This window comes from Tiliqua scincoides, chromosome 4, assembly GCF_035046505.1.
Source record: "Tiliqua scincoides isolate rTilSci1 chromosome 4, rTilSci1.hap2, whole genome shotgun sequence".
NCBI classification, from domain to species: Eukaryota; Metazoa; Chordata; class Lepidosauria; order Squamata; family Scincidae; genus Tiliqua; species Tiliqua scincoides.
Genome location: NC_089824.1, coordinates 220,674,999 through 220,699,138, shown reverse-complemented (window position 1 = coordinate 220,699,138; position 24,140 = coordinate 220,674,999). Strand labels below are relative to the sequence as shown.

Genomic DNA, 24,140 nt, shown 5'->3' with positions numbered 1-24,140 from the left:
ACAGCGGCCCACCAAATGCCCCAGGGAGCACACCAGATAACAAGAGACCTCATCCTGGTGCCCTCCCTTGCATCTCCCCTGCTAATTGGGTAAGAGGCACTTTTTCAAGTGGGTGCTCCTTTTTTTAGCAGGGGGAGAGTAACTGGCCCACCTCACCCCAGCACTGTCTGATTTAGTGGCTGTCTGCTGGTATTCTTTTTGCATCTTTTTAGATTGTGAGCCCTTCTGGGACAGGGAGCCATTTAGTTATTTGATTTTTCTCTGTAAACCGCTTTGTGAACATTTAGTTGAAAAGCGGTATATAAATACTGTTATTATTATTATTATTATTATTATTATTATTATTATTATCATCATCATCATCATCATCTGGCATTCTGACATAACCCATTTCTAAAATCAGGAGGTTGCGCATACACATCATGGCTTGTACCCCGTAATGGATTTTTCCTCCAGAAACTTGTCCAATCCCCTTTTAAAGGCGTCTAGGCTAGATGCCATCACCACATCCTGTGGCAAGGAGTTCCACAGACCAACCACACGCTGAGTAAAGAAATATTTTCTTTTGTCTGTTCTAACTCTCCCAACACTCAATTTGAGTGGATGTCCCCTGGTTCTGGTGTTATGTGAGAGTGTAAAGAGCATCTCCCTATCCACTCTGCCCATCCCCTGCATCATTTTGTATGTCTCAATCATGTCCCCCCTCAGGCGTCTCTTTTCTAGGCTGAAGAGGCCCAAATGCCATAGCCTTTCCTCATAAGGAAAGTGCCCCAGCCCTGTAATCATCTTAGTCGCTCTCTTTTGCACCTTTTCCATTTCCACTATGTCTTTTTTGAGATGCGGCGACCAGAACTGGACGCAATACTCCAGGTGTGGCCTTACCGTAGATTTGTACAACTGCATTGTAATACTAGCCGTTTTGTTCTCAATACCCTTCCTAATGATCCCAAGCATAGAATTGGCCTTCTTCACTGCCGCCACACATTGGGTCGACACTTTCATCGACCTGTCCACAACCACCCCAAGATCTCTCCAAGATGATCAAGAATGCAAGATGCAACTACCTATTCTAAAGCAAAGAATCTCCTACTTTTGCAGCTTATAAATTATTGACTATAATAGAGAGGTCTCTGCCCAAAAAGCTTACAATCTAGAAACCAAAAGCAAGGAAGGGAGGGAAGACCAGGAGAGGCAGGTATCAACTAGGAGTGGATGGGGACTAATGGGTACCAAAAGTGACTTCATATCCATGAAGCTATTTCTGACTACTACAGGCACTCAGGAACCTTGACTATTGTTACAAAATTAGCAAAGACTCCGGAGACACTTTGAAGACTAACAGAATTGTGCTTTCTATTGCAGTTGGAAACATTTTACATCTCTCCATATCGGCCCTGCTTCCCCTCCTCTCTGCTGCAGTAGGAAAAAAGTACTGAAGAGATAAACTTAACCAAAGGTTGGCTAAAGTAGCTCAGAGCTCCTGCTCTTCTTTGTGGAAGTGCACAGGGCCTTTCAGCATTCTGAGTGTTTGTACTTTCATACCTCTTACTTCATATTTATATTGAACTTTTAACTTTTCAAAGGGCTTAATGAACAGCACCTTCACAGTTCTTACAGCAACCCTGTAAGGTAGGCCAGTATTGTTATCCCATCTGGCAGAAGAACTGACTTGACCGAGATTCAGTTTGGAGGTTTTCTGACTCACAGATCAGCTGCTTAGCTGCAACATCATCTTTAGAATTAAACTTCCTGGCTGATGAGGAGGAACAACCATCAACTAGGCATAGCCACCATAACTGATCTACCTTTCCACAAGAATTGTCACCTTTCTCTGCTGGGTCAGCACCCAAGTGTTCAACAGTTGACAGGCAGGCAGAAATTCAACAGGCTGTGACAGGGCAATGTGGTGGGGTTTTCTTTCAATGAATGTTATTCATTTTCAGAAAAGAAGAGTTACAAAAAAAAAATTTTGTTTATACCATGCTGTTAATTTGAAAACAACAAAGCAACTTAAGTCTCATAAAATCAATTAAAATACCAACAATAAAAACTAAATGAGCATCAGCAAATAAATAAAACAAAATGAGCACAAAGTCAGTTCATAGCAGAACTTAAGTTTTCCGAAAACAGGAAAGTCTTAATCATTAAAGGCAGACAAAAAGGAGCCAGTCGAATTTCCTTAGGGACCAAATTTTGCAGCTTCAGTGAATATTGACAAGGTTTCTCTCTGGTTACTATCACCTGAATTTCTATTAATGATGGGTTGAAAAATGATCATAGGCATCTGACCTAGCATTCATCAGATCTCACACACATTAGTTAAGCTATTTCTGCCCAACGTTGCATACACGCAGCAGAGATCACATGTGTACACCTGTGGGCTGGACAGAAATGGGTTAACAATTTTTGTTTGCTGTAAGCTAGAGAACAGTTATCAATATTTAACCCAGCCTAAACTCTCTCTTCCAAAAATAAGCAACACCTTTCCAAATAATCTCTTCCCTTTTATGTCTACTATCTCTTGCATGAAAATAATAAAATTTAGGAGTTAGTTTTGGATGCAAAAAGTCTCACCTGCTTAATGTCTCTGTGCTGCAGCTGTGAAACCACTGATCCTCAGACTGCATGCCAGAAAAAATACATTTCTTAAAAAAAAAAAATGCATATGCCTCCCCATAAGCTCAAGAGCTCACACACAAAAGAACCTGCCTGCTGCATCTCTGCACAATTTGTTGCTGTAATTCTTTCCTCCTTCACCAATCAGCCTCCCACCGGAGAGAAGCAAGTCTGCAAGTCTCTAGGACAGTGATTTGCAACCTTTTTCATCTCATGGCACACTGACAAGGTACTAAAATTGTCAAGGCACACCACCAGTTTTTTGACAATTGACAAGGCACACCATACTGTTGGTAGGGAGCTTGCATTCCCCAATGGTCTTACCAATAAATGACCCTCCCTCAAACTCCCAGGGAACACCTGCAGACCATTCGCGGCACACCAGTGCGCCATGGCACAGTGGTTGAAAATAGCTGCTCTAGGAGGAGTATTACTAGCTCAGCCAATCCCAATGTAGAGATGCAACAGAATTACCCAACAACACAGGACACTGTTCATAATATCTCTGGATGAGTCACTGTCCTGGTCTGGTCTTGACTTCTGCCAGTCAGTATTTACTGGGAACCAGCAAGTGAATCTTTCACATTTCTGCACTGAGCATATTTGGATCATTCAGTAACTCTGAATTGGGGTGAATTCAGCACTTGTGTTGAGGGGGCCATGAGTACTCCTTAACTCCAGAACCCAGGTCAACCAGACAGGCAGACCTGGGAGCCAGTTGAACTCTGTGGTCTCCATGACTGAGGTTTGCTGGGCAAGTAGACCTGGGCTCCCACCTGGACTTGGGGCCCAGATCTACCTTCCAGGAAGACCTGGGGTCCCATTCCGACTGCCTTCTGGAGCTACCTCTTTCAGACAAGTAGACCAGGGCTCCCAGCAGTGCTTGGGCTGATCCCCATCCTGGCAGGCTCCTTTCACTGCTGGCATGAGAGTTTGGGGGGGCCACACACCCATGGCGCCCCTGGGATCCACCCTTGCTTTGAATGTGGATACAGTCAGAATGAGTCTCCAAGAAACCTGCCTGCTGTTTTTCTGCATAGGGCTCTAGCCTTGCCTCCTCCCAATCAGGAAGTACAATATTTCTAGATCAGCAGAAACATGAGAAGGGCTGCTCTGACAGTAGACTATTCTGACATACTCACTTTAAACAAAAACTGTTTCAGGTGGAAGCAAAGTTCAAAAAAAAAAAAACACCCTGTGCAACAGAAGTCTTGCAAACACTGAGCTAAATGCATAGGAAATACTATTTTTATTAATCATTTTAATCCAAACTCTTCCTTCAAGGAGCTCTGAGAAGCACTCAGTCCTTCCCCCATTTTTTCACAATAACCCTACAAGGTTGGTTGGGTTGAGAAAGAGTGGCATGAGGGCTGAACGGGCACTTTAAATGCAGGCCTCCTCTGTACTAACTGGATACTCTCACTACTAGACCAAACTAGCTCTCCACACAGGCTGGACCAGCAATTTTCAACATTTTTCTTCTCATGGCACACTGACCTCCATGGTCTTTGCCTCTTGTGATGTCACTTCCAGCTTCGGAGAGACTCTTCCAGGTTCTGTAGCTCTGTTTCTACTGCAGCTCTCTGTAGGCCTGTCCCTCTTCCTCTGCCAGCAAGAATAAGAGGGGCGGCAGCAGAAGAAACAGCAGCAGAACCTAGAAGGGGTTCTAGGTTTCAGCAGTTTTCAACCCCTGCGCTCCAAACCCCTGCGCACACCTGTGCACCTTTCATGGCATGCCAATTGAAAATCGCTGTGCTAGAAGGAAGCACAAGGGAGCTGCAGTTGCATCCCAAAAGCACAGCTCCATGGCAGCAGTTAGATGAGGAAGGGTAGGTGGCTAGCTGCACTAGGGAAGGAGGGGAGCAGCCTCATGGAAGGGGTGAGTGTGCATGTAACTGATGTAATGCTAAACTGATTTTTTTTACAAGCTGAAGTTCATTCATTTTAGTTCATTCTAAAATTACGCAAAAAGTAGCCAAGGAAAATTACAAACCCCTTGAGAGTTGCTTTTCAGGGGCCTGGATTCATGACTCAGTGGATGACTTGATTCAACAACTGGGTGGAGCAAGATCACAAAACATTTGTTTTCAAAGAGATGGCATTTGTGTGGAATGAGATTTGCTTTGTGTACAAACAAACAGCCTGTTTCAGGGAATTGGCCCAGGAAAACTCACCACCACATCTTGGGCTGCCTCTTAAGCGGAACAACTTTTATGAACTTGCTCAGAAGAAAATGGAATATGGAATTACTTCTGGGGTTCTAAATGCAAAGGAAAGACGCTTTTGCTCCCAGAGCCATGAAACACTCATTTAAGACAACCTTTTGCAAACCCTTCTGAAAGAGAGGGGGTTCAAAAGGTATCCTGTCTGCTAGCTTCTACCCAGCCAAGCTGCAAATCTCTTGGTGTCCAAGCACTAAGGAGCTTTCTCTCACAGTCATTTGTTTGAGGATCTGTGGATTGGGTGAAGGGATATATGAACAGGGATGGCACCCAACTGAATACATCCAAGCCAGTTAAACATATGGGTTTTAATTAGATGCATTTGCATAGGGTAAAAGTAATCCTTCTAAACCAGGAAGTAGACCGTTTTTTAGACATTGCACCTACACATCATAACAGACATCATCTCAGAAGAGTCAGCCCTTACTGTGAGAGAGAGAAGGGGAAATGCCTCTTTTCAGATGGTTGTTGCCAACTGTAGTTCTTTTCATAAGTGCTTGTGTGCTTGAACAAGGCTGGAATGGCCAAATTCATGCCATCCTTGTGCCACAAGGCTGTTAGCGAAAGATGATGTTGGTGCAGTTGGGAGGTGGGGGCACTGCCAAGAATTGTACAGGCCCTTGCAGCAGGCCTCAACATCAGGCTGTGCATAGGGGGCTGATGATCTTGAGCCAGCTGACAAACATGTGCCAGCCATAGCTACAGGGGGCATGGTAAGTATTGCAGGTGCTGCAAGCAACCCCTCCCACTGTCAGAGCCACAGCAACTGTGTTGCTGTTGTTGCCCAGAATGGCTCCATAGCGAGTGAGAGGGGCTACTTATGTGACACACTGTAGCACTTGCAATACTTACCAACCTGCCCCACCCCCAATGGTGCCAGCTGCACTTCATTACTCAAGGGCCAATCCTGTTCAATTTTCCAGTGTTGGTGCCGCCATGATAATGGGGTGTGCGCTGCATCCTGTGGTGGGCAAGCAGTCATGGAAGCCTCCTCAAGGGAAGGGAACATTTTTTCCCCTTACCTTGGGGCTGCATCAAAGCTGGATAGCATGGGGCCTAAGGCAGGGAGGACTGAGTCCAAGAGTGGCACAGCTGACCCAGTGAGAGCCAGGAGATGGAGAAGAAAGCAGGTGAGCGAGCCACTGGTAACTTCAGGAACTGTCAGGACAGTTCCTCAGGCTGTCCTGAGGTCACTTGAGGGGAGTCTCCTACTTCTGCTGCCCTTAACTGAGGCAAGGTTGGCAGCCACAAGGGGTCAGGCCTTCTCTGCAATGATGCCACAATTACAAAGAGACTTCCCTCTCTAGGAGTTATAATCTATGCCCTCCCCTTTATCCTTCAGTTTGCTTTTTCCACCGTAATGTTTACTAGCTTTTGGTTTGATTAAGTTCTTTTGTTTCATCTTTTTGGCTATGGGTCTGTGTTTTCTGTTCTTGCTGCTGCTTTTAACAAGTTTTTAAGCATGTTGCTATTTTATGCTGCCTGGTTTTGTCACTGTATTGTATGGGCTGCTTTCTATTTTGTATTCTCTGTTCATTATTGTAGTTTACAGCTGTTCTGTTTGTCCTGTGTTTTAAGTGTTTTATGAGCTGCCTTGAGCACCCCCTTATGGGAAGAAATGCACAATAAAAATCTCCTAAATACATAAATGAACCAACCCCTCTTTATATTTGTGCTCAGACAGAGGTGTTGGGAGGAGATTGAATTCCCCCCACCCCAGTGGGGGTGGGAAAGCAGGCATTAGCCCCATTCACTAACCCAGGTTGCAATCCTATTCACACTTACATAGAGTAAACCCCATTGACTATAGCAGGACTTACTTCTGAGTGGTCGTGCTTAGGCTCTCAGTGGTTTGCAAAAGGCATTCTGAGGAATTTGGAATTATCAGGAAACTTATCAGAGGTTGAAGGTCAAAAATGGTGAACAAGCTTCCCTGGCTAATGGCTTGCCAACATGCTGCTGACCTTCCTTTGCAATGTATAGCCACAAGCAAGCGCTGGGCAAGTCACAGGACATGGTTCTCCGTTCACACTGGGCAAAGGTGAAGCTATGCGGGCAAAGTCAAACCCCACACAAACCAAGTGTGCACCCTAGAACTGCGGTTTTCAAACTCTCCGGGAGTTTGAAACCCGCAGTACGCCTTTGCGGGGGCAGGCAGCAGGGGCAGAAGGAAGGCAGCAGTGCAATCCCCAGGATCGCATCGCTCAGGGGACTGCAGGGACTGGGATGCAGAATGGAATGCCTCTTCTAAGATGGCATCTCCTGTGACACGTCTGCACATTTAGCCAACATCAGGGTGTAAGAACTCACCTTTAATGCCAAATATAAGAAAAGCATGCAAGGCTCTCTATAGAAGCCAAGCCTGACATGGTCTGTGCTTGTGCTCTGAATTTAACTGTGCCCTGATCAATACAGTCTGCTGCCTCTGTGGCCTGGTCAATACACTGGGCACAGTGCAACAAGACATGAAGGCAATCCTGAATACAGATAGGTTTGTTAACCCTCAAAGAACTCAGTGGAACTGAAATAGTCTAATTGTGTGTTCTGCATTAAAGCAAAGATGAACTACATCCTAGCTGGTAAATACTAAACAGTGACATTTCAACACAAATTGTCGCAATTCATTGGACAGACTGTTCTTTTATAGCTTACTTTCATCAGGTTGACGCTTCCAATGGTTCCATTGACACCTCTTCCCTTTCTTCTCAGTTCCTGGGGTTTGCAGCACAGAAAAGTTCCCAGCTTTTCTACTAGACCTGCTTTTGTATCTTTACCTAAGAGTCTCTGAAGATGATCTTAGTATTTGGACTGGCTCAAGTGGGACATAAGATTTGGCACCAGGTGATTCTCCTTGCAGAGAATAGTTGGGAGATGATGACTCAGAGGATGCTACGGTAAAGCAGTGATTTTCAACCCATATGCCGTGACACACTGGTGTGCCATGAAACGTCCGCAGGTGTGCCGCAGGAGTTTGTAGCACAGCAGTTGAAAGTAGGTGAAAAACTCTTCCAGATTCTGTGGCTCTGTTTCTAGGGCAACTGTCTGTAGTAATGAATCACCTGTCCCTCTTCCTCTGCCGGCAGAGCTGCAGAACCCAGAAGAGTCTCCTGGAAGCCAGAAATGAGGCGAAGACCATAGAGCAGGGGTGCTCAATAGGTGGATCGCGATCTACCGGTAGATCGTGAGGCAAAATGAGTAGATCGCGGAGTGCCGACCCCCCCCCCCTTCAGGTGCCTCTGGGAGGAAACGCCGGGAGTAAGGCCCATTGTACTCAATGAGGCTTACTCCCAGGTAAGTGTGGCTAGGATTGCAGCCTCACAGCCTAATCCTAGGCATGTCTACTCAGGAGTAAGTCCTGTTATACTCAGTGGGGCTCAAGGTACACCAACATACATTGTACACATAAATGTTATATGTTATGATGGCGCGAACATTGTAAAAAAAACTCTGGTAGATCTCCGGGCCTTGCTGGGTTTCAAAGTAGCTCTCAAGCCAAAAAAGTGTAAGCACCCCTGCCATAGAGGTCATTTTGCCACATGAAGAAAAACATGGAAAAATCACTGCTGTAAAGTGAATGACCATAGAGAGGACCATTTCAATTATGGCACCCCTGACTGTGGAGTGCCCTTCCCAAGGAATATGGGGATAGTAAAACCTGGTGCCAAATCTTATGTCTTTTCAGGGCTAGTCCTTTTTATGACCCCTGGTCTTCAAGCTATCAATTCCCCATCCTTCTCCCAAAAGGGCAGCTCTATCTCCAGGGATGCTTGGGCAGCCATGGGAGGGGGTAGCAACAGGAACTCAGGCAAGTTTCTGGCCGAAAGAACTTGGGATTTATTGGACAATCAGTACAACCACACAGAAGGCAAACTACATAGCTAAGATGGCAGCAGCAAAGCAACCCACAGAACTGGGATGACCACATGTTCCAGGCTGCCTGGCATCACCACCCTATTCCATCATTCATCTCTCCCCACTTTTTCTTAATTAATATTAATCCTCCCTGATGCAGGGATTAGAGAAAGAGTGCCATATCTTTCTGGTGCCATATCTTTCTGGTGCCATATCATATGACATAGAGTGTCATATCTTCCTTAATTAATATTAAGAATTTTAATTAATTATAATATTATAATTATATTATATTATTATAATATAATTATATTCGCTTTGCGCACTGGAGAAGACACTCTGTTCCAGAACACTATTCAGAGTGCGATACCATAGTCTTCCAAGACTGAAGGATGCCAACAAGATCATATGACACAGAGTGTCATATCTTTCTGGAAGCACTGCTGCCAAGTAGTAGGCACTCATTGCATCAATGGTTCTGCATAAATAATTAAGTATAAATGGCACATCATAATCTCTACCATGCTTATCACTGTTCCCAGGATACTTTTGTCCATCACCAGAGAGAGATTGATCAGCCCTGGAAAGGAAATCAGAAAAGAATGGGCGGGGTTGGGAACCTTTGTTCAGAAAGTTTTGAACTGCGGTTTTCAAACTCTCCTGGAGTTTGAAACCCACAGTAAGTCTTTGCAGGGGCAGAGGGAGGCAGCATGGGCAGGGGGGAGGCAGCAATGTGATCCCTAGGATCGTGTCGCTCAGGGGGCTGCAGGGTGCACCCTCCAGTCCCTGCAACAGCCATTCCTGTGTGGAGGGAGCCCTGCGCAAGCGCCTGCAGGGCGCCCCAGGTCGGGGAAAGGGAGAGTGGAGTGATCTGCACTGTCTCCGCAAAAGACAGTGCTCCCCGCACACAGAGCTCCCCGCACACAGGGACAGCTGCTGCAGGGACTGGAGGGTGCACCCCAGTCCCTGCAGCCTCATCAGAAGGGAAAGCGGAGCGATCGTGCTCCGCTTCCAGTTTTGCGGAGTGGGGTGCAATCGCTTCGCTTTCCCTTTTCCTGACCTGGGGAGCCCTGCCAAAGGTCACGCAGGCCCCCCCCCAGAGGCTGCAGGAGGCTTGGGCAAGTGCACCCAAGCCCCTGCAGCGGCGCGATCGTGCCACTGACTTCGCCCTATCTCCTGGCTGCCCCCGCCCCTTAAGGGGGCAGAGACCAGGACCCACAGGCTTGGGCATCGCGATGCCCCAGTTTGAATACCACTGGTTTGGAATATCAGTACACAGTTCCACAGTTCTGCCAAAAACATGCTATGGCATCTAGGATAAGTCACCTGGCATTCCAAAAATATCTGTGCTACCTTTCAAGTCAGTTATTTTAAAGATCTACCTGCCAGGAACAGTAGATGCACATTTGCTGCTCACCCTGGGATGGAAGGCAACAGTCAAAGCACAGAGATCTAGCGCTCTGCTATAGCTGAGTGACTGAGAGAAGGGATCTGGCTTTCCCTGGTTGAATCTTGCTTCTGCCATGAATTCTCACTAGGAGAGCGTAGTCAGACAACTTCCTTTCAGCCCTCACTGCAACCTGGGGATAGTAAAATTCATTCACCCTACAGGGGTTTTGTAAGGGCAACACCAATACATGTGAAGGGCCTTGCAAACTGAGGCTGAAATGCTATACACATTTTCCAGGAAGTAAGCCCCATTAAACATGGGACTTTCTTCTGAGCAGACATGCATAGGATTGTGCCCTCAGAAACGTAAGTGTTAAGCTTTATTCTCACATGTCCAATGGTCATGCCCCAGAGGCAAAGAAGAAAGGCCCATAGCCAGGGAGACAGACCAGGGACAGACTGCACTTGCTCCCGGTGTGGAAGGGATTGTCACTCCCGAATTGGCCTTTTCAGCCACACCAGACGCTGTTCCAGAACCACCATTCAGAGCGCGATACCAGTCTTTCAAGACTGAAGGTTGCCATCATATTGGTGTCCTACATCTTCCCACTCCGTCAAAAAAAAAACCAGTAACAGGAGAGTTTTGAGCACCTGATCTTCCTGGTGAGGACGTGTATTTTGTAGATTGGACATCTGTTTGCACATGGTAGCAACTACTGGTATGTGTCAATGAGCCAGAAAAGATTAAATCACCCCAGACAGGACTTTGACAATGTCAACACAGAAATGCTTTTCCATATTGGCTCCAACTAGGTGCCAGTAACCAACCCAAGTTCTATTTTTCCCCGTGGAAGAGCAGCAAAGCCACATGACTTCATTATTCCTACATCACAGTTTGTGTGTGAACTGACTGGTTGTGCGATCAGTCACCAAAATCTGAGAGTCCTGGAGTAACAAGCCACTGCTGACTCCATTTGTCAGCCCTTTTACAGAATACTCTTCTGAACAAACCCCAGCCTAAGGCTGCAATCCTATTCTTTCCTGGGAGTAAGACTCATTGAACACAAACAGTAGACATGCACAGGTTTGTGCTGTTATATTGTTAAGACAACAGAAGTTTTCCAGCACCTTAAAGAATAATGAATTTACAGCAGCATAATCTTACATAAAAAGACACAAGAGGCAAAACCAATAAGCTGCAATTACTATTTAGTGGCAATTCCCAACATCTTTTGACAACTTTCATCAGGGGACCCTCTGAGGCTCTTGGGACAAAAACTAAAAGTGATGGGTGAAGAAGGTGATTTCAGAGACGAACCTGTGTCAGCCTCTTGCAGCAAGAACAAGAAAGTTTTTGTGCCAACCTAATGACAAACACTGACTATGACTGAAGTTTTTGCAAACTAGAGCCCACTAGAAGTGTACTGCCTTCTAGGATGGTATACATACAGTGAGTACAGAAAGGAGTGTGGGGAGGGGCAGAGAATGTCTCTTTATAGAAGGAGGCCAGAAAGCCAGGAATGCAAGAGACTGCACTGAAGCACTGGCTAGCAATAGATTTGTTAGGCTTTGACTCTGTTAACTTGCTTTTCCTCTCTGTAATCTTGTCTTTTCAACTCAAGGCCCGCCCTTACCAGATGTGACACCTGGCAACACTAACCATGAACCTGGTGTAGCCCTGTGAGTCCAGGGCAGCAAGGAACAACACAGAGTCTTCTGGGACTTTCTGGGCTGTGGCAGCCTTCCCAGGATAGAGTCCTTTCATCAGAGGCATGATGTACACCTGAGTAGATGAGTGCACACCAAAGGCGTAGGCAGAGGAGCTGCAAAGCACTAAGTTTTGCAGGGAGCCTCAGCACAGTGACCAGGGGCCCCTCCCCCTCAGAGCTATTTTGGGCAGGGGGAGCAAAACATTTGCCTCAGTTTGCTCCCCCTAACCAGAATGGCTCAGAAGGGGAGGAGCAGCTTGCATGCTGTGGTGAGGCTCCCTGCAAAACTTAGTGCTTTGCCCTCCCTCTAGCCACACCACTGGTCCAGTCCACTGACCTCCCTGAGGCAACCCACTCACAACCTGCCCGCAGCCACCCCTCTTTCACAGGGGTACCCTAGTTCCCAATTCATGAAGCTCCCGTTTGTTTCTCCACAAATTTTGGGTTCTCCCTGCCCCCCACTCACAACAACCCTGTGACCTGGCTGCCTGGTCAGCTTAGTGGCAGAGCAGGGATGGGATGCTGGGGCCAGCCTTAGACCCTCTCCAGCAGTGGGGGGGAGTGGGTTTTCTACCCAGAATTCAAATTGCTTTTCCCCACTCTTTTCCCCTGATAACAGTGGTTCTCACACATTTAGCACGGAGACCAACTTTTTAGAATGCGAACCTGTCGGGACCCACTAGAAGAGATGTTATGAGTGACATCATCGAGCACGGAAATTTTTATGAATCCTAGGCTGCAATTCTACCCTCACTTACCCAGGAGTAAGCCCCATTTACTATCATTGTTAAAAGAGTATACAAAGCAACCAGTTAAAAGTACAGAACTTTCACATTTCCCCAAAAGAGCAACACACCATGCATCAAGCCGAAAATCTCAAAAATTTAACATTGAAATGAGTGGGGACCCATCTGAAATGGGCTTGCAACCCACAGTTTGAGAAACACTGCCCTAATGTTTTTTTGGGGGGGTGGGGAAGGGTCATCGGTGACCCCGCTTGGTGCCAGGCGGGGAGGGCGTTCAGCCCAGCCATGCTCCCAGGACTCTCTTCCCTCCCGGCTGGGAGATGCGCACTCCCCACATGCGGAGTTCCACCCTGCTGGGGGAGGGGGACACGAGGCAGCGGCTCCTGTTTGGTGGGAAGTAGCCCTCTGGACACGCTCTCAGAGTGGGGTCTGTCCAGGCACGGGACCCCCGTCCGGATTGGGCGCATGGGAGGCTGCTGCCCTGCTGAGTTGGGGTCCAGGGGCCACCTGGGCGCTCAAGGCTGGTTGAGGAGTGGGAAGCACTCCCAGCCTTGGCTGAGGATGCGCCGCCAGGTGAGGCAGAGCCTCCCCACCGGAGTCCTTCGAAAAGCGCCGCCGCCGTCGCATCCTCAGCCAAGGCTGGGAGTGCTCTAGGACCTCGTGGTCCTCATGGCGGCGCTTTTCGAAGGACTCCGGTGGGGAGGCTCTGCCTCACCTGGCGGCGCATCCTCAGCCAAGGCTGGGACTGCTCTGGGACCTCGTGGTCCTCATGGCGGCGCTTTTCAAAGGACTCCAGTGGGGAGGCTCTGCCTCACCTGGCTGCGCATCCCTCTCGGCGCTGGTCTGCGCTGCGCTCCAGGTGCTTCCGCCCCCCCGCGCGTGGGGAAAGAAAGAGGGGCGGGAGGGGGGCGGGAAACCCCTCTCCCCCCCCCGGTGAAGGCAAAGCCCCGCGCGCGCCCCCTCCCCGCCTGCTCACCTGGCACCCTCGGCGCGCTCTCCGCCCGCAGCCCGACTGGGGAGGCGCCGAGCCGGCGCGCCTCTTTGAAGGCGGCCCGCTTTCGTTTCTCCGCGGGGCCGGCGGCGGCGGACCTATGGCAGCGCGGCTCGGAAGTTGCATCAGGAGATGCTCCAGCCCTGGGGAGGAGCGCGCGGCAAGGCTGAGCGCGCCTCCCCCCCGCTCCTCCCCCCAGCGGGCGGGCGGGGCGGGGCAGCTGAGCCCCGCTGGTGTGCTTCTGGCGCCTTTTCTGCCCCCCTCAGGGCTCTGCCCCGCCATCCCAGGCCTGGCAGTGGTCCTCTCGCGCTGCTGGTCCAGAAGCTCTGGGCTGGAGGGGGCAGAGCTGAGCAGGCTGGCAGGACCTGTTGCCAGTGGGGCTGGAAAGAGTCTTGCCAGCTCAGCTGGAGGGCTCCACTGGCTCCCTTCTACAGCACTGCGCACCTTTCCCCTCAGAATGCCTCATGCCAGGCGGGTGAGGCAGAGCCTCCCCTCAGGAGTCCTTCCAAAGGCACAGATGCCGTGTGAGCACCACGCCACTGCTCTGTGCATGGGTTGTGAGTGCTTGTGCGCCTCATAAGAACAGCCCCACTGGATCAGGCCATAGGCCCATCTAGTCCAGCTTCCTGTATCTCACAGCGGCCCACCAAATACCCCAGGAAGCACACCAGATAACAAGAGACCTCATCCTGGTGCCCTCCCTTGCATCTGGCATTCTGACATAACCCATTTCTAAAATCAGGAGGTTGCACATACACATCATGGCTTGTACCCCATAATGGATTTTTCCTCCAGAAACTTGTCCAATCCCCTTTTAAAGGCGTCCAGGCTAGACGCCAGCACCACATCCTGTGGCAAGGAGTTCCACAGACCGACCACACGCTGAGTAAAGAAATATTTTCTTTTGTCTGTTCTAACTCTCCCAACACTCAATTTTAGTGGATGTCCCCTGGTTCTGGTGTTATGTGCGAGTGTAAAGAGCATCTCCCTATCCACTCTGTCAATCCCCTGCATAATTTTGTATGTCTCAATCATGTCCCCCCTCAGGCGTCTCTTTTCTAGGCTGAAGAGGCCCAAATGCCGTAGCCTTTCCTCATAAGGAAGGTGCCCCAGCCCCGTAATCATCTTAGTTGCTCTCTTTTGCACCTTTTCCATTTCCACTATGTCTTTTTTGAGATGCGGCGACCAGAACTGGACACAATACTCCAGGTGTGACCTTACCATAGATTTGTACAATGGCATTATAATACTAGCCATTTTGTTCTCAATACCCTTCCTAATGATCCCAAGCATAGATCCCGCCTCAGAAGGCGGCAGCGTTTTTCAGAGGACTCCGGTGGGGTGACTGTCTCACCCGCCTTGCCTCACATGATAGTGGCACTTTGCGATTGACTCCAATGGGGAGGCTCTGCCTCACCTCACATGATGGTGGCACTTTGTGAAGGACTCTGCTTCACCTCACACAGCAGTGGCACAAAGGACTTCACTGGGGAGGTTCTGCCTCACCTGCCTCGCCTCAGGTAGTGGTGGCACTTTGCAAATGACTCCTATGGGGAGGCTCTGCCTCACCTCACATGGCGGTGGCACTTTGCAAAGGACTCCATTGGGCACTTTGTGAAGGGCTATGCATCACCTGCCTCACCTCATGCAGTAGCAGCACTTTTCAAAGGACTCCAGTGGGGAGGCTCTGCCTCATCTGCCTCCACACCCCACCACATGTCCCTGCTCATTCGATTCAGAAAGCAGCCCTTAGAGTGGAAATCTGGCTATCAGTGGGAAAAATTCTGACTCTTTCCTGTCATTCCATGTCCACCCCAAAATCACCGTAATGGCCCAGGAGGTCAAGGGAGCCACCAGTCCAAAATGTTTGGGAGCCACTGCTTTAGTTCATATTCAGAATAATTTGTAGAAACTTTGCACAAAAACAGATACACTGTAAACAGAAAAGGCTGTGCATTGTGGCCTTTCCCAGTTTGAAGAGACACTTGGCCAACAGTCTGAGGCTAAGAGGCAAAGAAGGAAGGCCCATAGCCAGGGAGACAGGTCAGGGACAGACTGCACTTGCTCCCGGTGTGGAAGGGATTGTCACTCCCGAATCGGCCTTTTCAGCCACACTAGACGCTGTTCCAGAACCACCTTTCAGAGCGCGATACCATAGTCTTTCGAGACTGAAGGTTGCCAACAAAACAAAACATGTAAACAGAAGCAGGTGATGCATGACCTGGAAAGTGTGGGGATGCACTACTCATCATATACATTGCATTTGCAACCCACACATCTTCAGAGCTGGGCACATGAGCTTACCCCATTTTTCCTCACAACAACATGAAGTAAATTAAGCTGAGAAAGCATGCCTGGACATGTTCACTGTACACATCATAGAAGAGTGGAAATTTGAACCCAGGTTGCTCCATTCCAATTCACTCACCACAACACCAGCTTGGTTTTCTCAGCTGCAAGGAAAGTGCAGTCTATAATGTATACTCTGCAATGTATGCAGACACACCCACCTGCCCTGCTGTCTTTATCCTGCTTCCCAAATAATTCTATCCATCCCAGTTCCATCGCTGTCCCACCTTCATGACATGGGCACAAGGCAGATTACTGCACACCATTGTTGTTGACATTATTTAAACACATATTTAATGCCAGCTGTGTTTGAAATGTTGCACCATACCTCACATGACACAGACCATGTCCCACAGGGTTTGCAGTGTGCATTAAATGTACAAGGACTGAGGAGAGAGATGAGAGATTACAGAATCTCCTCTATTTAAGAAAACATGAGGTTCCAGGGGCCTGTGTTTGTAGGTCATTTTGTATATCCATCCAACATCACTGTTATCTGTGGGTTAACTTGACAAACGCCATTTTGTGCAAACTCCTCCTCTATTTAAGAAAACATGAGGTTCCAGGGGCCTGTGTTTGTAGGTCATTTTGTATATCCGTCCAACATCACTGTTATCTGTGGGTTAACTTGACAAACGCCATTTTGTGCAAACTCCTTTTTGAGTCCAAAACTCCATCTTGAAGCACTTGGGAACATCATCAGGGAGGCTTTTGTCTGCCAGTACCTTGATAACTGCTGTTAATTGGAATTGTTCTCAGGAAAGGCACCTTATCAAATTGGCCAGCGCCTTCAAGGCCAAAAGCCCTTAGATCAATGGTTCTCAAACTGTGGGGTCGGGACCCACTTGGTGGGTCGGGACCCGAGTTCTAGTGGGTCGCAAGAAGCTGGCGGCAGCCATCTTGGAAGATGGCAAAAGACCTAGGCGACGCCATTTTAGAAGTGAGCAAAGCCTGGGCATCGCCATTTTAAACTTCCCGGCATTGAGACGTAACTAAGAGCGGCTTGCACAGGTGCAAAGAAAGCAGCGTGCCACTTTCCCCCAGAAAGCGTGCTGCTGCCTTCCAGTGGGACCTCCCTCTGCACTTGGAGACTTCCCTCAGGGGGGCCAATTGTGGAGTGCAGGCTTGGATTGCAGGCAAAGAAGGGAGAGCCAGCCAGGCTTCTCCCCACCAACCTTTGTCAGCTTGGCTGCCTTGATGGGATGGGCTGCCTCAGGGTTGCAAGACAGAGCAGCTCTACCCTCTCCACAGCCACCCTACCTTTCTCTAAAGTTCCCAATTGGCAAATGCTAGCAGATACCCAGCCAGCCTGCAATACTTTGTCACCTGCCATTGCCGAACAAAGAAGACGGAAGCCCTGGCCAGGCATAGCCTCTTGCTGCTGCCTCCAGCACTTGCAGGCACACTTTCCTCAGGCACACATGACCAGACATGTCTGTATCTTGGGAAGTTTGTAAGCTGAATGTTTGCAAATAGGAATGCATCCCTACTGGGTATATGTATGTTGGCAACCTTCATTCTCGAAAGACTATGGTATCGCGCTCTGAATGGTGGTTCTGGAGCACCTACTGGGTATGGAGAGGCATTAAGAGAGTCAGGATTGGAGGTCAAGGTCAAGTGAGCCTAGGGGTATTCAAGTAAAGTATTTTTTTTTCTCAAACCAGTCCTGTGAGGTAGGTCAGGAGTGAATGTGACTCAGTAGTGAGTTTAGTGGCTGAATGCACAAGGATTTGCTCTAAATTGTGAGAACAAGAGAGCAGCATTCTGAGTCTCTGTAGCGTAGCTGGGGGGATGATACAGGTGCCGCAATGTACTGTATAACTCAGGGGTGTCAAACATAAGGCATGGGAGCTGGATGTGGTCCATGGAAGCTTTTTATCTGGCCCTCTGACTCTCAGCTGCTGAGCAGTGCTGAGGTGTTACTGCTGTAAGGGCAGCCCACATGAAAATTGGGCTCTCTCACATCTTGAAATATGATCAAGATTTGTGTATTTTCTCTTCTGTCATTTGCAGTGAATGAGCTCCTAAATGAGAAAAAAGTGCTTATTTTTGGTTATCACCTGTTTAATGACATCACTTCCTGCCTAATGACATAACTTTGGCCCTCAGCAGGCATCACGAATGGTATTCAGCCCTCGGTATGAAGCGAGTTTGACACCCCTAGTATAAGTGGCCCCTCCAACTCGCCACTGGAGCCATTCCAGGCAGTGACAGCATTGCCATTGCTGACAATTATATGGTGAGATGTGGTGCCTGCAGTACTTACCATTTTGCCCCCCCATTAGCTATGTTACTGCTGAGTCTGATTGACTGCTTATTCTCCAAGATTTTGGTAAAAGGCCTGATTGACTGTTTGCACAGAGCTGAATATCTGCGCACTCCCCCTCTGTGACCTGGATGCTGATCATAATGCTGCTATAAAACTCCTACATTCATTGCAGATCCAAAGTACTTTTGTTTTGTTTTTAAACCTTTTCCCTTTCTCTTCACTGAGTGGATTTGCATTTTATCTTCCTCTTTTCCAGGAAAGAAAAACCAGCTCCTAGGTTTCCATTTGTAACTGCTTTCAGTTTCTGTTTCCTGCTGGTGTTTTCAAGCAATTGCAAGGAATGTCATCATGTATTGGAAATTGGAGAAATCTGATCCAAAAATAGCTTGGAAGCAAGGACTCTCCCTCCCACCCCAAAATGTATGTTGTAAGACTGTCCTTCCTGCTGTGGATTTAACTAATGTCTTTCAGCCCAATTCTAACCAACTTTCCAGCACTGATGCAGCCATGCCAATGGGGCAAGCTTTGCATTCTGTGGTGGAGGGGCAGTCATGGAGGCCTCCTCAAGGCAATGGAATGTCTGTTCCCTTACCTAAGGACTTAGTTGCAGTTGCATCAGCACTGGAAATGTGGTTAGATTGGGCTGTTTGTCTGCTACCTTTGTTGTAGCTCTTCTCTTTTTCAATTAATGTTATGCACCTCAACCTATCTAGGCTAATGAATACCAGCCAGCTTGCTTACTTATTCAGTAAAATAATTGTAGGAAAAGTTCAGATATTAACAGGCCATTCCTAACTCTTCATGACAGTGGAACACAATTCTGCTGTCCTACATGTTTCGATGGTGGCCTGCACAGCAGCCATTTTGGAACCGCCACCTCAAATGGCCATGGTGTTCCTCAGAGGCCCATTGCCACTACCAGCTACCCTCAGGAGCTCAGGTAAGCCAAGGAAGACAGTGGGTGGCGGGAGGAATGCGGAGGTGGAGGAAGTCTGGCCAGGTAAGAGGCAGAATGGAGGAGGAAGGAGATTGATCCCAGCAGCACTGGTGTGTGCCAGGATCTTATTCCCTCTCCTCTTCCCTCTTCCTCGTGTGTTGGCAACCTTCAGTCTCGAAAGACTCTGGTATCGCGCTCTGAATGGTGGTTCTGGAACAGCATCTAGTGTGGCTGAAAAGGCCGATTCGGGAGTGACAATCTCTTCCACACTGGGAGCAAGTGCAGTCTGTCCCTGGTCTGTCTCCCTGGCTATGGGCCTTCCTTCTTTGCCTCTTAGCCTCAGTCTGTTGGCCAAGTGTCTCTTCAAACTGGGAAAGGCCATGCTGCACAGCCTGCCTCCAAGCGGGACGCTCAGAGGCCAGGGTTTCCAGCTGTTGAGGTCCACTCCTAAGGCCTTCAGATCCCTCTTGCAGATGTCCTTGTATCGCAGCTGTGGTCTACCTGTAGGGTGCTTTCCTTGCACGAGTTCTCCATAGAGGAGATCCTTTGGGATCCGGCCATCATCCATTCTCACAACATGACCGAGCCAACACAGGCGTCTCTGTTTCAGCAGTGCATACATGCTAGGGATTCCAGCACGTTCCAGATCTCAGGATAGATATTAAGCAAAATAGAATATCTTTTTGCTTAGCAAAATAGCAAAAAGATATAGAGATATAGTGAGATATAGAGATCTGTTATATAGCTCTATATCTCTATATCTATCTATGATATATTGACATATAGAGATATATGACAAATATATAGAAAGAGAAACAATGAAAACACCCTCACCACAATTTAGGCCAAAAGCTAATTAAACAGCAGGAAGTAAAACAAAACCGCCTTGGGTGCCCTTCGGGGAGAAAAGTGGAATATAAATCGAATAAATAAATATAAATAAATAAATAAAACAAAAAACAGTCAATATCCTTTTAAAAGACTGTAAAAACAGTGAAGGTTTATTAGAATAAAATGGACTTCATTGGTTGTTGAAAAATAAAAAGTGATGGGGTTAGGTGAACCACTTTTGAGAGGCTGTTCTAGATCTTGGGTGCCACAGCTCAAAAGGTGCTGTCTCAAGCCAGCTCACAGGAATCTGATCTCAGATGTGGAATGAAAAATCAAGCTTTCTTTTGTGGTTGAAAAAGCAAACAAGGGAGTTTTATAGCAGCCCTGGGTTCTGCTCTCTGAATCTAAAGCCCCCAGCCCATGTTATCATTCTTTGATCAACAGCTAAAGTAAGAAGAAAAACCAAGTTAAGCATTTTAATATTTGAAATCGTCCAAGTTATGTATCTGGATATATCATTAAAAAAAAAACAACATATCAAGATACTGTGTATTTTGCTCCAGGCTAAGACAACTCTCCCTTGAAATCTTAATGCTGCCTTCTGTAAATCAAATAAATAATGATCCAGGTGCTACCTGCTTGGAGATCTTGTTTCAGTGGGTCTAATTATACCTGCTTATACTGTATATGCAAAAGAGCTGCAACACCACATTAATATACTATATATTTGTATATCAGCCGCTGGGGGAGGGAAGAGAACTCAGATAGCAGGAGCCAGGGAGGGGTGTTGAACTACTTTGTGTCCTTTTTGCCACTCCAAATCACCCCCTTTCGCAAATGCACACTTGCTGCATTTGTTGTGCGGTTGTCTAATTTGTTGTATTAGACACAGTGCAGGAGCTTGTTATGATACTCTCCCATAGCCACTCCCCACTGAGAGTGTTATTAAATTTTTTTTCTCCTGCCACTTAATCCTCCTTTGAAACTTCCCATTCTTCATTTAAAGATCTTCTAGCTCATTTCATTCCAGACTCTTGGAGTGGGCTGCAATAATTAAACAAATGTACAAAAACTGAAGAAAAAAATAGAATTAAAAATTCCAGATAACTATAAAAGGTTTATTAGAGAGTTTGCCTCTGCCTGTTTACTCAGAAGTCTACTGTTTTCTGTAGAACTCTCAGGTGAAGTTGAATAGGATTCTAATCTTAATGAAACATGAATTATCTGCCATCTCTCAGGCAGCCCTTGGGAAAGATGATGACGTAGACCAGCTATTTTCAATGTTTTTCTTTGCACCGCATGCTGGCCTCTATGATCTTCTCTATGGACCTCGTTAGGTCACTTCCAGCTTCTGGGAGACTCTTCTGGGATCTGCAGCTCTGTTTCTAGGGCAACTATCTGGAGAAAGAAACTGTCTGTTCCTTTTCCTTCAAAGAAGGACAGACCATTCCTTACTACAGGTAGTTGCCCTAGAAACTGAGCTGAAGAACCCAAAAGAGTGTTTCAGTGATTTTCAACCACTGTACTAAAAACTCCCATGGCACATCTGTGGACCTTTCCCTGCTATGGCACACTGGTTGAAAATAGCTGGTCTAGACATATGGCCACAAGATTCAACATATGACCACAAGATTCAAAAGCAGTGCCTGAGCACTCCTGCTGTATAAGTCCCAGAGCTCTGCTCCTCCTGCTTCTTCCCTGAAACTATATCCTGATTACACCTAGAGGGTGTCTTGTTGGGTGGTTTCCTAAGTTACTTCTTTTATTCATTCTTCATCCTGCAGCTGTGAAACTGAACCATTTTTTCTCTAAATTCATGGGTGAATGTGTTGTTCCATGAGAAGAAAAATCCATGCACCAAGTCAGATAATGCTTTATTTAGCACCAACCAAAACTGACAAAGCAAAAAACAGCGAGTTTTCAAGTTATACAAAATTCTTCATCAAGCAGATGGTTACCAAAGATGGGGGGTGTCGAGAAAATGGGGAACTGTTGGGGGAGCCACAACAATTTGCAGTCTTTAAAATGTATCAACAGAGTTTTGAAGGTTTCTTGGAGATCTGAGAATCAGCAGAAAAGTATGAAATATTTCAGTACACACAAAGGGCAAAGAAAGAAAAACATGAATGACAGCTGTCTCTCTGTGTTATTTAGTCCAAGACTTTGTATGTACAGATCAGGCAGGGTTCAGCCACAGTTTGCTTCCTTTGTCTACTCTAAGCAGCCCTGCCTGTGTGATGAAATTGCATCACCCATTTCAGAAGCTGATTGCAAGCTCCACTTCCTTACTCTTGTTTACCATTTTCTGATGCAGAATTCTGCAGAAATCCACAGCTCCCTGTTTTTCAATTTGTTGTTTTTGGTTAGTCCAAAATAAAGCATTGCCTTATTCCCACACACAAAGAGTTGCCTCAATGGTTTCCTTAAAGGGATTACTGGAAATAAAAACTATTGTTAAACTATCATGATGAGTTCATTTAAATATATAGGTGTAGCCTGATGAGAGGAGTCATTTCTTTTGTTATTTTGATGGTATGGGAAGGTCCTGGAGGGACATGGATGGAAGGCGAGAGTGATGAGTAGATTATTTCTCTCTCTGAAAGGGGTAGCAAGATGTTTGCTCCAGATCTAATTTACATTTTTAAGTGTATGCCTTTAAAAAATCAATCCCCTGCCCTGGCAGGTCAGAAAGAACACAACTTCCTCACTAATTCTCCACTGCTACCTGTAAACCTTCCAGCAAATTTCTGATTAATTTCTTGCCATTCACTCTGAACATAAAACCTGCTAGTTTGAATTGCTGGTCTTTTTTTAACCATTTTAAAATCTCGCACCCACTTTAGGGGTCCCTTTTGAAAGAGGAAAGCAGCGCAAAAGTCCTAATGTAAAAGAAACAATCAGATACAAATGTGGTGTCCTGTTTAACAACTGGTGTCCTGTCAATATCCTGGTAAGATACTATGGAGAGTTCTTTGTTCAAGACCCCTGACTCCATGCACAGAACTACAACTGCCAAGGTTCTCTAGAGAAAGGGAAGGATTCTTAAGGCAGTTAAGGTTCTGAGCTGGAGACAGCTACATGTTATCTACTCTTCCACTTAATCTACGCACAGCCACATTTCTGCCTCCCAACTGCTTAATGGAGGATGAGGCAGTAAGCCCAAAGGCAGAGGTGATTTTCTGAAACTCTGAAGACACAATCAATGGGAGAGTCCATTTCCCAGGTCTGTGCACATGCATGCTTTACTGAGGCTGCAGGCCTAAGCGCACTTCCCTCTGAGACAGCTCCATTGAATATAATGGGACTTACTTCTGACATGTCACACACTCCAGCTGTGTGTCACACACTAGATGTGATGGCTGCAGAAAACGACAGGGTCACATTGGTGTTTCCTCAGCCATCAGTATGCAGGGTGTCGCCCTAGTTCAGTGTGCTATGCAACTGGGGCAGTCGCACATGCCCTCTTTTGTGGCAGCCCCATCCTGTGCACAAAGACCCCTTCCAGGTGGCTTCTAAAGGAGAAGGCGGGCCAAAGGGTCCCAGCCCTGGCTGCTACAAATAGGCTGGTGCGGAAGGTGCCATAGGGTGCATTGCTACCAGTGTGGTCGCCAGAGGGGGGCAAAGCACTAAGTCTTGCCAGGAGCCTGCCCGCAGCTCCCCCTCCCCGAGGGGCATTGGCCTCCTGGCCCAGAATGGCTCTGAGGGGAGGGGCCGCTTGAGGCTCCTTGCAAAACTCCAGGCTTGGCACCCCCTCTGGCGACGCCCCGGCTTGCAGCGCACCAGCGAACTCGAAGATGATGGAGACCTCCAGGGCGCGATCAGCACTCGGGCCGAGAGGCGCTCTGCACATGCTCAGAGGAACCGTGTTGAAAGGATGCCACGCGGTCTCCCCAGGCGGAGTCCCAGCGCTCCAAACGGAGCTTTGGGGGTGGGGGCTGCCTCTGCCCCCCCGCGTGTTCCACCTTTCCTGCCCCTTGCTTCCCTTCAGTCCCTGCCCCGAGGGGCTCCAGCCCCGCTTTACAAGGGATGAGCGATCAGGCGAGAGCAAAGGCTGCAGCGCGGCCAGCTGGCGCTTAGGTTTCGGTTTCCATTTCTCAGCCGGTCCGGGGCTCGGTGACGTCACTCTCCTCCCGCAGGCTGCCCGTCGGGGGGGGGAGAGACGCCTTCCCCTGGGCTGACACGCCCTCCTGTCGGTGGCGTAGCTAGAGGGGGCGAAGTTCTAAGTTTCG

At 47.7% G+C, this 24,140-nt stretch overlaps 1 protein-coding gene across 1 annotated transcript in view; it reads right to left on the bottom strand.

Annotated features, from left to right (window-relative positions):
- HELZ2 (helicase with zinc finger 2) overlaps nucleotides 1-13,539 on the bottom strand; it is a 60,916-nt gene extending 47,377 nt beyond the window's left edge. The window contains exon 1 of the mRNA XM_066623735.1: nucleotides 13,511-13,539. The gene's annotated coding sequence lies outside the window, so the exon portion shown is untranslated. The remainder of the gene's footprint in view (nucleotides 1-13,510) is intronic.
- Nucleotides 13,540-24,140: the final 10,601 nt, after the last annotated feature.